At 36.1% G+C, this 13,815-nt stretch overlaps 1 protein-coding gene across 1 annotated transcript in view; it reads left to right on the plus strand.

The window, feature by feature from the left end:
- LOC140152809 (uncharacterized) overlaps positions 1-13,815 on the plus strand; it is a 172,665-nt gene that overhangs the window by 32,006 nt on the left and 126,844 nt on the right.

Here is a 13,815-nt window from a genome sequence, read left to right on the forward strand (position 1 = left end):
AAAATTAGGAAAAGTAGCAATTTTTGACAGTTCTTTTCAGCCACTTTTTGACAATTTGGGCTAAATGTGCCTCCCCCACTTATCAAGACAGACGAAAGTTGTTGCAGGTGGATGAATAAATTTTTAAAACTTGTTTGACATTTATTGATGAGAAAAGGTAATTTTCACAATCCATACATGCCCTATTAAAATATTTCCCCACCCCCTATCCTGGGAATTGTGGGCACTGGTGGGGATTGTAAGCTACATAAGGTTTAGCAGGTTGGTGTGCCCCAGGGGTGGGGCGTACAGCATTTTGTAATTTACCGACCCTACAACCCGGGATTGGTAATGGTAGAAACAAATTACATGATATGTAATACATGTAGGCCTAGATAGTGGGGTATGTAATGCCTATATACAGGGGTCCCTGGGTCGGGTAATGTACTTTTAAATGCAATCCCTCCCCCCTCGGGAAAGAGGATGGGGGAAGTACTTGAATAGTGAATTACAAGTGGGTGGCTAAATGAGGCTGACACTTAACATTTTACATCTCATTAACAAGGGGGCTACAGTGGGGTAAATGCAGTGGAACTTCCTCTAGTGGCATAGCCAGCACTTTTTCAGAGGGTGGGCAAATAGGGGACAAGGGGGGAAAGCCAACTTTTAAGAGGGGCAAACTTTGACGACAATGGTTGCAAATGGGCCAAAAAGGTACAAAAAGAGCTAAAAATATTACATATTAGGGTGGTCATCATCCCACAGGGGAAAGAGGGGGCAAGACTTCTCACGGGGGGGGGGGGCAGTTGCCCCTGGCTACGCCCATTGTTCCTCTCTGTAGACTTCTTTATTAAACTGCCTCTTCATTGACCAGGATACTCTTGATTAGGGTCCACTCATCTGGTTATATCACTGAATCAACAGGGTGAGATGTACAACAGGTTGTGTGCAGTAGCATAGACAGGGTTTTTCCAGGGGGGAGGGGGGGTCAAAAAGGGGGAATGTGATTTTCTGGGGGAATTTGAAGAAAAATGGTCAAAAAGCCTAAATCTACAATACCAGCATCCCACAGAGGAGGAGCCAATTGGCCCCCTTGGCTATGCTACTGATTGTGTGGTGGTACTGGGAGGCTACTGGCCAACCAACCCCATAGTAATAGTATACAGTAGTAAATAAACATTACTTCATTGTAAAATTGTATAATTAATATCCACTGTGCCGTTAGTCTCCATTTCAGATGTGATTTTTGATCACCCAAATCCGAAGTTGTAAGCATTAGTTAATTGTTAATTAAATGATACTTAGATCTTTTATCCCAATTTGTTCCAGAGAAAACCCACATGATTGGTAATATTATGATCATGTTATTTATTGTTAACTTACTGGTATTGAGTTGCATGCTATTAGTCATCTACTTATTTCTCTAGGCCAGTAATTCTTAAAAAGTTATCAACAAAACCAAAAAAAAACTGCCCCCCTATTCAGCGTCATTTGCTCTCACACCGATTACATAAAAATTATTACCTGCCAAACAGGGGTACTTTTGAAAGGTTACCTGCCTAATAGCAAAGGTACCTGCCATTGACATGTGGTGGGTGGAGGTAGTGTTAAGGTACAGGCATGGGCACCCATACCCAGGAAGAGGTGAAGTATCCTCTGGATACAAATCCTCCATCCCATTAGAGAGATGAGCAGACTTGGAAAATATGTTTATTTCCTGGCAAGAGAGATAAATTTCCCACAAACTTAGCAGGATTTCTTATACTATCCCTCCAAATAACCAAATTTCCCGACAAGGAGATTGCCAAATTGCCTATTTTTTCCAAGCCTGGAGATGAGCAAAATGGTATCCATGCTCATGTGCTATTCTATCAATAGTATCATGTAGTGTCATAGCGTACAAGGGACAAGGGTTTGGTTGCCCCCTGAGTGACAAATATTCTATATTTGAGCCCTGCCCCTACCAGTTCTAAATTTGCATTATTTAATAACATTCAAAAGCATTTTTGAAAACTTGTTACAATAATGTTATTTAAGTATTTAAAACAAAATATTATGCACAAATGTTTGCCAAAAAGTGTTTTATAATGACATTTTGACAGCATTTTAAAAATGTTGCTGTTTTTCAACATTTTCCATTTAAAAATGTTTTAGTGTTATTAAAATATTTTGACCATTATGCTAGGATAATCAATCTTTTTGGGGAGATTTGGGGCTCCAGTACCATGCTTGCCCATTGGTGGCACCAGGAACTTTTTTTTTTTGGGGGAGTGGCATGGTGGGGCAAAGTGAATTTCAGGGGGGTAACAGCTATTACACTGAAAGTGACCTAGGTGCAGGGGCAGATTAAGATGTAGAGAGGGGGAAACATTTAAAATACAGGGGTATTTACATAAATGTCAAAGTTCATCTCAAACACTGATAGATTGCATACTGACAGCTCTGTGGATGAAATGGTGTATTTTAAAGTATAAACACTGGGCTATTCCAGTTGAAATCCATACTATGGAAGACACAACCTTAATCTCTCACAAAGGGGTGTAGATTTCAAATGGAGTCACCCATTCAGGTAACCCCATTTGAAATCTACACTGTGTGTGGAAGATTAAGGTCATGTCTTCTATAGGGCAGGCCTTCTCAACTAGTTTATTTGAAGTGCCAACTGGAAAATTTTAGTGATCATGAAGTGCCAATATGTTTGAGGTAGCTCATGCGTATGAGTAAGGTGCAGTGGTGAAGATTTATCGGGGCTTTAGGGGCAGCGGCCCCTGGATTTTAAGGTTTTTTAAAGGACCAGATTGGGTATTTTCACCCCTTTTTTGTTCAAGATTTATGTGAAAAAAATCATTAAAATTACTGTGCGCCACTTCGACTGACTCCAAGCACTACAAGTGACGCGTGCGCCACCAATTGAGAGGGCCTGATATAGGGGGTGAATGGATTTCAACTGGAATGGCCCATTTGGCAGTGGAAGTGAACTTGGCAAACTGTCAAAGGTGATACCTTAAGAAAAGCCAGTTGGTTATGCAACACAAAACACAATATAACAATGAAAATTATTAACAATAGAAATTGGAAAAATGTCATTATGTTCTTATTCATCCTGAAAGTGAAGTTTTGCTGCCCTAGCTAAGGTGATTTTGTTACTTGGTGGTATTGGTGCATAACTGTAATATATTAACTTGTCAAACTGTCTTTATCCTGGGTTATCTACTCATTACCAACTATGGTAACATAATATAAACTGTAGGCCTACTGGTTAATCATTATGCATGGCAAGGTCTTGTTAATCATTATGAATGGCAAGGTCTGTCAACTAAGGCGTTGTCATCTTTCAATGTATTGAAAAATATAAATGTTTTTCCAAAATTTACTTATCAGTGTTTTCAATCTATTTGACATCAATCTATTTACCCTAACACCCAGTTGTTCTTTGGTGAGGGGGAAGGAAAGAAGGAAGAAAGAAAGAAGAAGGTTTTGAACCACCGACCCCCTCGGGTGCCAGACATGTGCATGGGCCTTCCTTGCCATGGGGGTCTAGCTTGGTGGATGGAACCACTAGACTGGTTATGTGTCTGCCATAGGCCTCATGGCTGTAGAGTGGGTCTAGGGCAACCCAGTGGTGGCTGCTGATGGAACCACTAGACTATATTGTCTGCCATAGGCCTCTTGGCTGTAGTGGGTCTTGAGGAACCCAGTGGCTGCTGATGGAACCAATAGCATGATTAGACTGGGTATGTTTCTGCCATAGGTCTCCTGGATGTATAGTGGGTCTAGGGCAACCCAGTGACTGCTAATGGAACCACTAGACTGGTTATGAGTCTGCCATAGGCCTCATGGCTGTAGTGGGTCTCGGGAACCCAGTGGCGGCTGATGGAACCACTAGAGACTATATGTGTCTGTTATAGGCCTCTTGGCTGTAGTGAGTTTCGGGGAACCCAGTGGCTGCTGATGGAACCACTGGTTTATATGTGTCTGCCATCTGCCTCATGGCTGTAGTGGGTCTAGGGCAATCCATGCAGTGGCAGCTGATGGAACCACTAGACTGGTTTATATGTGTCTGCCATCTGCCTCCTGGCTCCTGGCTGTAGTGGGTCTAGGCAAGGGCGGATACTGCTTTCCCCTGGGGTGCTTTGAAATAAAATTTAAAAAATGTGCCCCCCTCAGAAGTAAGAAACGTTTGCAAAATGAAGACCTAATTGAAGCGGTTTGGTGGACCATTTTGTCACTATTAGTGTGTTAAATTTTAGTTTGAAAAAGCCAAAAATTTGTGAAATGATGTGGCATGAAGCCTTTCGTGGACAAGTTTTCCCTATTGTTGTAGGCCTATAAATTGTTTTAAACATAAATTGGCAAATGTTGAAAGCAGAAGCGAAAATGGTGACTTGTTTATGCACTATGTAGGGGGTGTCTGAGGGGGGGTGCGCCCCGCTCAGAAGTTGGACAATTTTGCAAAATTAAGACCTAATTGAAGCGATTTGGTGGACCATTTTGGCACTATTATTAGTGTGTAAAATTCTAGTTTGAAAAAGCTGAAAATTTGTGAATGACGGCCCGTCCATGAAGCCTTTCGTGGACAAGTTTTCCCTATTATTGTCGTCTAGTGACTTTGGTGACAAAATGTGATAGGCCCTGCATATCGGCGGGCCCGGAGTAATTTTCACATGCTTTTGGTACAAGGACAAACCTTCAAGCAATGCCTAAAATATTTGCAGGCCTATATTATAGGACCTACTTCCGATCGACCCGACTGTGCTGTTTTTTAGGCATGGCCCTACTCAATTACGTGCAATTTAACTTTTTCTCTTATCCTTTTCTCTTAAATCTTTTCTCCTTTTTTAAAAGCTTTTTTCCCCTTTCTCTTCTCTTCTCTCATTTCCTCTTTTTTTGTGGGAGGAGGGCCCGCCCCACCCCTAAACCGTGCCTGCTGTAAAGTTAGTGACCAATACGGGGGTCCAGGGTGTTGGAAGGGAGCAGCGTCCCCTTGCCTAGGGAATTTTTTTGCATTTTTGAACTCAATTTGTGCAATTTGGTGCATACTTTTTCCTTTCTTTCTTTCTCTCTTTCTTTCTCTCCTTCTTTCTTTTCTCTCTCTCTCTCTCTCTCCCTTGCGATTTAAACCCGGGGTGCTGCAGCCACCAAAGCACCCCCCTGGATCCGCGCTTGGGTCTAGGGCAACCCAGTGGCTGCTGATGGAACCACAAGACTGGTTATGTGTCTGCCATAGGCCTCTTGGCTGTATAATGGTATCGGGCAACACAATGGCTGCTGATGGAACCACTAGACTTGTTTATATGTGTCTGTTTTAGGCCTCCTGGTTGTATTGGGTGTGTGACAACCCAATGGCTGCTGATGGAACCACTAGACTGGTAATGTGTTTACCATAGGCCTCTTAGTTGTACTGGGTCTCGGGGAACCCAGTGGCTGCTGATACCACTAGACTGGTTTATACAATGTATGTGTCTGCCATAGGCCTCTTGGCTGTAGTGAGTCACAGGGAACCAAGTGGTTGCTGATGGAACCACTAGACTGGTTTATATGTGTCTGCCATAGGCCTCTTGGCTGGAGTGGGTTGCAGGGAACCAATTGGCTGCTGATGGACCACTAGACTGGTTATATGTGTCTGCCATAGGCCTCTTGGCTGGAGTGGGTTGCATAGAACCCAGTGGCTGCTGATGGAACCACTAGACTAGTTTATATATGTTTGCCATAGGCTCCTTCCTGTATTGGGTCTCAGGGAACCCAATGGCTGGTGATGGAACCACTAGACTGGTTGTCTGTGATAGGCTTCATGGCTGTAGTGGGTATACCCAATGTAGGGCAACCCAAATGGCTGCTGATGACAGAAAAATCAGCTGAAAAATCAGCAGGCTGGAGATGCAATGAAAGAAACAGCAAGGAAGGAAGGAAAACAGCAAAAGATAACAACTAAAAGAAATTATGATATTATATTATTCAGCTTAATCCCTCATATTGGGTCATGAAATTATGTTTCTTTTGTGCTTTACCAGTCACCCGGTGTTAAATTAAATGCTGGCATACATTAACTAGGTCATTCGTATACAAAAACAGACACAGCACTACCAGTTGAAAGTTCACATTCCCCTATGCACAGCCATTTTTGAAGCACATTAAAAACACTTTAAATAGTATGTCGTTGCAGGTAGGACCTATTTCAAAACACTACAAAGCCATTTTGTCATGTTGAACATGGCAAGAGTTCACCATATTTGGAAGTTGTTCAATTTTGGCGTTCCGCTCTATTACAGTTGGTACAAACACTGACATTTAAACATGAGCTTTGAGCAATCCTTTTATATTTATTCAAACTTTGTAGTAAACATAGTACACCGAGAAAACATATGTTTGAAGCGAAAGATTAATATTCCCGATTTGGGGAAAATGGAAATGGGACGAATCTTCTAAACATGTTTTAGACTGCACTTCACAACCATTACTCATTTGGAAGTTACAATGTAGAATAAACTTACCTTTTGTGTAAAGTTCCCCAGTGTGGGGAAATTGTCTTACTTTATCATAATTTATACAACAAAAGTATTAAGAAGAACATTTTCCAAGCATTTTAGGAATCTGACATTATTTATATTCAAAAGATTTCTACAAGATTAAATTTTCATAAATTGCATTTCTGTTTGTGAAGTCATAAATATAAAGTCAAGACTAATAAAGTATTAAATAAAAGGTAATGTTTACTTGTATACAAGGTAAAGATCCCTTTATACCTACTCTAGAACAGCATTGTGAAGATCTTAGGAAATCAGATGAACCAGGTAATAAACACTGGCAACCCTAGCAGAAATTCTATACAGCAAGAAGTGTATCAAAAGTGTATCAAAGTGTATTAAAACTGTATCAAACAGCAATTTAATACAGTTTTGATATACAAAGGGTGTATTGAAAATGTATCAACTGAAAATATAAGGTATCAAAACTGTATCAAATACCACCTAACTGTATCAAAAATGTATCAAAAGTGTATCAAATTTGAACTTAGTTAATTTTGGCCATGCTTGTGGTGTATCAAAAGTGTATCAAATTGAACTTTGCAGTTTTTCAGTGTATGTAAAGTGTATCAAAGTGAACTTTTGGTGCTAGATGTATATCAAAAGTGTATCAAATTGGACTTAGTCAAATTCTGGCTGCATACAGTGTATCAAAAGTGTATTAAATTGGACTTTGCCTGTTTTTTAGTGTATGTAAAGTGTATCAAATTGAACTTAGTTAATTTTTGGTGTCTAGAGGTATATCAAAAGTGTATCAAATTGGACTTAGTCAAATTCTGGCTGCATACAGTGTATCAAAAGTGTATTAAATTGGACTTTGCCTGTTTTTTAGTGTATCAAAAGCGTATTAAATTGGACTTAGTTTATTTTGGGTGGCTAGAGGTATATCAAAAGTGTATCAAATTGGGCTTTCATAAACTGACCTTTTGTAGTGTATCAAAACTGTATCAATAACTGATCACATGTCTAGATAATGACTCATCATTTTCAAATTTGCCCATGTGGCATGTATGCAGTTAACACCAGGATTTGCATTTGGAAATGTACTGTATTTTAGAGCAAATTATGGTGTTTTATTTATCATGATGAAGATACAAACATGCTTGTAGACTGCACATTAGGTTACAATGTAGTTGTAATCAGGGACTGTGATTAAAGAGGAAATATCTGACTTTGTTCTGATAAGGTAAGCTTACTATATATTATATATAGTGCCTCAATGTATATGTATTAAGCATGAATATAGCACATGCCTGTATAGTAGATGTTATTGGTAGCCTTTTTGTCTCTTTATTGAGGGTAACAACTTCAGTGACAAGCACTGCATTCCAAGCAGGCCCTCTGATGTATGTATGTTCCATTTTGGTTGGGTTTTGCTTCTTTTTTGCAAGACTTTCTCACACATTTATCCTATTATGTTGTAATTTTGAACGTTGATAGGGAAAGTGCATTGAGCTGCTCCGTGATGGGGAAAGTGCTAGAGATCAGCATTAGCAGTAGAGGGCAGTGTTGAATTTGAGCTTGATTAGACTAATTTCAAAATTTGACCTTTGACCCCTTCACTTTGGGGTCATTAATGTTTGCAAATATGTTTAGATCATGTAAGGATAATTCTTGTTGAATTTGAGCTTGATTGGACGAATTTTTAAATTTGAAAAACTGTATCAAAAGTGTATAAAAAACTGTATCAAAAGTGTATCAAAACTGTATCAAAAGTGTATAAAAAACTGTATCAAAAGTGTTTCAAAAAACTATCAAAAGTGTATCAAAAAAACTATCAAAAGTGTATAAAAAACTGTATCAAAAGTGTATCAAAAACTATATCAAAAGTGTATCAAATGGCATGTATCAAAAATAGGGCGGTCCCGCTGGCCAGCATTAGAATTGGAACGCTGATTTGATACAGTGACATATAATTATGTATAAATGTGTATAAAATGAAAGGATAAGAATTTCAATGCTAATTTGATACAGTTTAAATTGGAACACTGATTTCATACAGTGACATATTTGATACACTTTTGATATAATTATGTATGAAATGTGTATGAAATGAAAGGATCAAAATTTCAACGCTAATTTGATACAGTTAAATTGGAACGCTGATTTGATACAGTAACATATTCGATACACTTCTGATATAAATTATGTATGAAATGTGTATGAAATGAAAGGATAAAAATTTCAACGCTAATTTGATACAGTTTAAATTGGAACCCTGATTTGATACAGTTACATATTTCATACACTTTTGATATAATTATGTATGAAATGTGTATGAAATGAAAGGATCAAAATTTCAACGCTAATTTGATACAGTTTAAATTGGAACGCTGATTTGATACAGTAACATATTCGATACACTTCTGATATAAATTATGTATGAAATGTGTATGAAATGAAAGGATAAAAATTTCAACGCTAATTTGATACAGTTTAAATTGGAACCCTGATTTGATACAGTTACATATTTCATACACTTTTGATATAATTATGTATGAAATGTGTATGAAATGAAAGGATAAAATTTGAACGCTAATTTGATACAGTTTAAATTGGAACGCTGATTTGATACAGTTACATATTTCATACACTTTTGATATAATTATGTATAAAATATGTATGAAATGAAAGGATAACAATTTGAACGCATAAATTTGATACAGTTTAAATTGGAACCCTCATTTGATACAGTAACATATTCGATACACTTGTGATATAATTTATGTAAGAAATGTGTATGAAATGAAAGGATAAAAAATTGAACGCAAATTTGATACAGTTTAAATTGGAACCCTCATTTGATACAGTAACATATTCGATACACTTTTGATATAAATGATGTATGAAATGTGTATGAAATGAAAGGATAAAAATTTGAGCATAAAATTTGATACAGTTTAAATTGGAACCCTCATTTGATACAGTAACATATTCGATACACTTTTGATATAAATTATGTATGAAATGTGTATGAAATGAAAGGATAAAAATTTGAATGTTAATTTGATAGTTTAAATTGGAACGCTGATTTGATACAGTTACATATTTCATACACTTTTGATATAATTATGTATGAAATATGTATGAAATGAAAGGATAAAAATTTGAACATAAATTTGATACAGTTTAAATTGGAACCCTCATTTGATACAGTAACATATTCGATACACTTTTGATATAAATTATGTATGAAATGTGTATGAAATGAAAGGATAAAAATTTGAGCATAAATTTGATACAGTTTAAATTGGAACCCTCATTTGATACAGTAACATATTCGATACACTTTTGATATAAATTATGTATGAAATGTGTATGAAATGAAAGGATAAAAATTTGAACATAAATTTGATACAGTTTAAATTGGAACCCTCATTTGATACAGTAACATATTCGATACACTTTTGATATAAATTATGTATGAAATGTGTATGAAATGAAAGGATAAAAATTTCAACGAAAATTTGATAGTTTAAATTGGAACCCTCATTTGATACAGTAACATATTCGATACACTTTTGATATAAATGATGTATGAAATGTGTATGAAATGAAAGGATAAAAATTTGAACATAAATTTGATACAGTTTAAATTGGAACCCTCATTTGATACAGTAACATATTCGATACACTTTTGATATAAATTATGTATGAAATGTGTATGAAATGAAAGGATAAACATTTGAATGTTAATTTGATAGTTTAAATTGGAACGCTGATTTGATACAGTTACATATTTCATACACTTTTGATATAATTATGTATGAAATATGTATGAAATGAAAGGATAAAAATTTGAACGCAAATTTTATACAGTTTAAATTGGAACCCTCATTTGATACAGTAACATATTCGATACACTTTTGATATAAATTATGTATGAAATGTGTATGAAATGAAAGGATAAAATTTGAACATAAATTTGATACAGTTTAAATTGGAACCCTCATTTGATACAGTAACATATTCGATACACTTTTGATATAAATTATGTATGAAATGTGTATGAAATGAAAGGATAAAAATTTGAACGCTAATTTGATACAGTTTAAATTGGAACCCTGATTTGATACAGTTACTTATTTGATACACTTTTGATATAATTATGTATCAAATATGTATGAAATGAAAGGATACATTTCATTTGATACTTTTTTGATACATTATCTTGGCATTTGATACACTTTTGATATGTATAAAATGTGTATGCAATGTTAATTTGATACAGTTTTGATACATAAAAGTGTATGAAATGAGGGTTCCAATTCAAAGCCTTTTATTTCATACATTTTTCATACGTATCAAAAGTGGTGTATCAAAAGTGTATCAAATTTCAGCCAGGGAAGTAAACAGTATTAGATAGGAGTAAATGTGACATGATCCTGGTCTCCGCACAGGTGCATTTAATGCGAATGTGGGTTTTACCAATATGTAAAAGTCACCCGATTACAAGATCTTTCAGATAATTCCAAGCCATATCCAAGAACTACCGACCTATTACTCAACATGTTTGTACTCATTTGAAAATATTTTTCATGTAGATATCTTTATGAATATGCTAATGGAAATTTAAATTAAACATATTTTCAAGACATTGAAAAAATTATGGAACCTGTTGATTGTAACTGCCGATTGCATAGAGGGTTAAAAGAGGGGAGTTCTGGTAGAGGTTGTTTATAAGCAACAATTAAATTATCTTGACATGGCACTGCTTTCTTTTTGTAACAAGTAAAAGGGACCCATTGACACACTAAATTAAAGGGATGGCTGTTTTAAGGCATAAAGCAAGTAGAGAGAGGGCATGGTTCATAATCAGGCAATTTTATGCAAAGATGCTGGAGAAATTTTGAACAGCAAAGGTGGTTCTCTTGTTTTGTAACATATATTACATGCACAAGAAATTGGCATCATAGAGAGTCGTTGCTTTTGAATAGATTTGCTTTAAGGATATCATTTTTAAAACTGAGATAAAACTACTCCTAACTTTATGGCCAATGTACAGCATTTTGTATGGGCTAAGACTGTTCAGCATAACTAGAAACATCTGAAAGTCCTCTTGTGTACATGATGCATGCAAAGAAATTATATTTTGACACCGTAATAGTGCTCCAGAATGTAGTATGTGGGGGCAAAATTCCATCTCCCCCACTTTATAAGTAAAGATAGGCTTATGCGTACAAATTTACATATTTTTACACAAATTGAGTAACTTTGGGCCTTCTACTTATATGATAATAAATGCGTATCACTTGTTGAGAGTGAAATTGTACAAAATAATGCACGCGTGCTGAGATGTTGATGCGTCTAATGCACGAGCCCCGAAGGGGAGTGCATTATTCTGTACAATTTCTCGAGCAACAAGTGATACGCATTTATTAAGCTATTTCATACACAAGAAAAAAATCCTGTGATTTTTACAATTTTTATGACAAAATTGTCGCTAAAAATGTTGGAAAATGCATGCAAATATAAATGCATCAACCCGCAAGTAAAATGAACGTGTCCGAAAGCACTGTGCGTACTACACGCAGTGCGTGCCCGTGCAATTGTACAACATTAAAATGCACGTCTAGTAATTTACTAACGTTTTGCTCTGATTGGTTCTCACTATCTTAGAGTGTATGAAATGCTATTGGTCTCATTTCTTGACTGTATTTGTCATTAATCAAGAAGGGTTGGTAACCACTCTTTTGGGTATTCAAAATGAACCAGTTTTAAGTAATGAGGCGAACTTTCCTAAAAATGAAAATGTTGTAAACACGCATTGTCTCTGAACCTATAAAATCTAGGCCTATGACAATGGAACACGACTAACGACGCATGTAGGCCATGTATAGGCATAACGGGCTATTCTAGTTGACATCCATACACCCTATCGAGCAAACACAAAATGTTTTACAGAAAACGTTTAAATGCAGGTCTAAGGTTATATTAAAGGATATACAATTTGCTAAGAACATTGATAAAACATTCTTCCAAAATAATGTTATTAAGAGTTGACAAAAAATGTTTGTCATAAAAAATGTTTGCCATATCTTGCAATAACATTTTGAAACATTTTGAGAATGTTATGATGTTTTTGGTAGAAAATGTTTTGAAATTGTTTTCATAACCTTTATATAACACAACATTTAAATGTTGTTTAAATGTTTTGACCAAAACTAAAACATGTTTATAACATGTTTATACATTTTAAAAACATTATTTGTGATTTCCGGGTATGGAAGACATGACTGTAATCTTCCACACAGGGAGTGTGAATTTTAAACGGGGTTACTTGATCTACACCCCCTATGTGATCGATTAAGGTCATGTCTTCCATAGGGGGTGTAAGGATTTCAACTAGAAAAGCCCAATACAGACACCATTAATTGTTGGGTGTACTATAAATGTGTGGGTTTACATTCTCTTCATTTTCTTTACATTCACAGTTTTGATATTCACAGTCGGCTGATTCTGTCTACATTTTAACATTAGTATGATGTATGCTATGTTTTGGGTTCAGTTCTTTATAGGTCATGTATATTAATTATTATTATACTTATTTGGTATTAATAACTGTGTCCTGGACAGATGAGGATGATTGAGATGCTAAGCAAAAACTGGGGATTAATCTTTAAAAACCCATTTCCTTTTTCTTTCTGGAAGACTTCGTGCCCCACTTTCTGCCAATTCTGGACCAATCAATGCGCCATACGCTGTTGTGCTGCACTACTTTTTGGAAAGATGAACAAGGGTCTATATGGAACTGATTTGAAATGAAGGAACAAACCAAAAAGATCAGTGAAGCACAAGGAATGAATCTAGTTTCATTAAGGGGTTAAAGATTTTGATTGTTTTTCTCATAATACGCTTTTAAAAATTGATATTATTTTCACCCCTTTTGTTACAGATGTGGAGGGAGTGGGTCAGCCTTGTCAGGGTAAGGACTTCATTGATCATTTTGTTTGTTCCCTAATCAGTTACGGTGCTAGGGGGAAGGGGGCAAGGGGTGCATTCCCCCTCCCCAATATTTGTCTTGTTCCCCCCCCCACACTTTTGAGGGAAAAAACCAAATTTACGTAAATTTCCACTTTCCGCCTCTGTCCCTAATTTACTGATTTCCAATATGAAAGGATCACTGGGTCAGATTTCAAATATAAAAGTAAGGGCTTTTGAGAAAGCTAGTGAGTAAATCAGAAATGCAAAAATGGATAAGAAGTCATTCATCTCAAGTAGAATTTATGCACATAATAAGTCATGAGTTAATACCGGCACTGTAGAAAAGGTTACTTCTATCAATTTTCTTTTCAGATCACCTAAATATTGG

The sequence above is a fragment of the Amphiura filiformis genome, chromosome 5 (assembly GCF_039555335.1).
Source record: "Amphiura filiformis chromosome 5, Afil_fr2py, whole genome shotgun sequence".
In the NCBI taxonomy this organism is placed as follows: domain Eukaryota; kingdom Metazoa; phylum Echinodermata; class Ophiuroidea; order Amphilepidida; family Amphiuridae; genus Amphiura; species Amphiura filiformis.